General features: G+C 48.3%; 1 protein-coding gene and 1 long non-coding RNA gene across 4 annotated transcripts in view; one reads left to right on the top strand and one right to left on the bottom strand.

The window, feature by feature from the left end:
* The window catches only part of LOC108312987, a 45140-nt gene that overhangs the window by 18473 nt on the left and 24990 nt on the right, over positions 1-1677 (top strand). Inside the window, exon 2 of one of the 2 annotated variants that reach the window (XR_005202275.1) lies at positions 452-854. The exons of the other annotated variant lie outside the window; for it this stretch is intronic. This is a non-coding gene — a long non-coding RNA (uncharacterized LOC108312987). The remainder of the gene's footprint in view (positions 1-451; positions 855-1677) is intronic. 2 annotated transcript variants of the gene reach the window in all.
* HNF4A (hepatocyte nuclear factor 4 alpha) overlaps positions 1-1677 on the bottom strand; it is an 84398-nt gene that overhangs the window by 58748 nt on the left and 23973 nt on the right. The gene's annotated exons all lie outside the window — the stretch shown is intronic.

Raw genomic sequence — 1677 nt, 5'->3', positions numbered from 1 at the left:
TACCAAGGCTGGAGTGCAATGGCCCAATCTTGGCTCACCGCAGTCTCCACCTCCTGAATTCAAGCGATTCTTCTGCCTCAGCCTCCTGAGTAGCTGGGATTACAGGCATGCACCACCACGCCCAGCTAATTTTGTATTTTTAGTAGAGATGGAGTTTCTCCATGTTGGTCAGGCTGGTCTTGAACTCTCGTGATAGGCCTGCCGCGGTCTCCCAAAGTGCTGAGATTACAGGTGTGAGCCACTGAGACTAGCCCATTCCTATCCTCATTTTACAGGCAAGGAGACTGAGGGTCAGAGAGGTAAAGTCACCTGTCCAAGGTCATAACCATGGTTGTAGCTCTAACCAAAGCCCTCCTGACTACAGCACAAATTCTCAGTCACTACCGTATTAGCCCCTCATTTGAAGACGTCTTTGTCATTGCCAAGATTCCTTTTCCTCCCGGCCCCCTAGGTCTTCAAGATTTTCTCATCACATCTCCCCAGAGGAGCCACAACATCGTCTCCTCCGAAAACAAAGCTAGAACCTTCACTGTAGACGCACCTGTGTTCTTCCCCCAAACCCAGTCCAGCTTATCTCCAGAAAAACTATATGACTCGCCCTGGAGAAGAGAAAAAAAAGCCTCTCCCCACCAACTTCATCCCACAAATCACTGGATTTGAGGCTGGAGACAGAAGAATTGGCTGTGTACTTAAGTTTCACATTGACTATTGTTTTATGTGAATGTCTGATAAGGAAAACACAATGGCTGCCAGCTGGGGGCTGGGAGTGAGATTTCCCACTTGGAGAATTCTAGAAGACATGCCTGGAGTTCTGGAGTCTGGATCCTCTGGACAGACAGGTGGAGACACCAAAGGTAACTGTGGGGTGGGGAGAAGACGCCAACCCAAGAGATTTGACTGCGTTTGGTCTACGCAAGAATGGAAATGGAGGCAGAATGAGTTAGCAGCAAGCTTGTACGCCGCTGTAGAATCCAAGGGACTCGGCCAGTGCCGGCCAATCGAAGTAGAACGTGAGCCACAGACATAATTTACACTATTCCTGTAGTTGCTTAAAAACATGGTAATTCGAGAGAGATCCAAGCTGGCTGATCACTAGCAGCTCGGGATTGCAGCTCCCACTGAAAGCGCAGAGAACGAGAGGACGCCACACTTTCAGATCAATTTTTGTTGCTCACGCACCAGGAGATTCCCAGCGGAGAAGCCCCACGGGTCACCAGCGCGACTCTTGTGGCCGGTGAGGCGGTTTTTCCGCTGCCTTGGTGCGGCGGTTCTTGGTGCAGAGTCAGAAAAGCACCATCAATCTTAAAGCCGCTGTTTTGGCGGCGCAGTGGGTTGCTCAGATTCTAGCGCCGGGAATCAACAAGTTGGACGTCCACTCAGAAACCCAACTATACAGACGGTAATTATAAAGACCACAGATGGATAAATCTATAATGAAGGGAAGAAACCAGCCTAAAAAGGCTGAGAATACCCAAAATCAGAACGCCTCTCCCTCTACAGGGGATCACAGTTCCTCATCAGCAAGAGAACAAGGCCTGATGGAGAAAGACTGTGTTCCATTAGCAGAAGCTGGCTTTAAAAGATGGATGATAAGAAACTTCTGGGAATTAAAAGAACTTGTTTTAACCCAATGCAAAGAAACTAAGAACTTTGAAAAAAGGTTTGACAAAATGTTAA

This window comes from Cebus imitator, unplaced genomic scaffold (assembly GCF_001604975.1).
Source record: "Cebus imitator isolate Cc_AM_T3 unplaced genomic scaffold, Cebus_imitator-1.0 Scaffold132, whole genome shotgun sequence".
Taxonomy (NCBI): domain Eukaryota; kingdom Metazoa; phylum Chordata; class Mammalia; order Primates; family Cebidae; genus Cebus; species Cebus imitator.
Note: the sequence above shows the minus strand (reverse complement) of the source record. Positions and strands in the feature narration are given on the sequence as shown.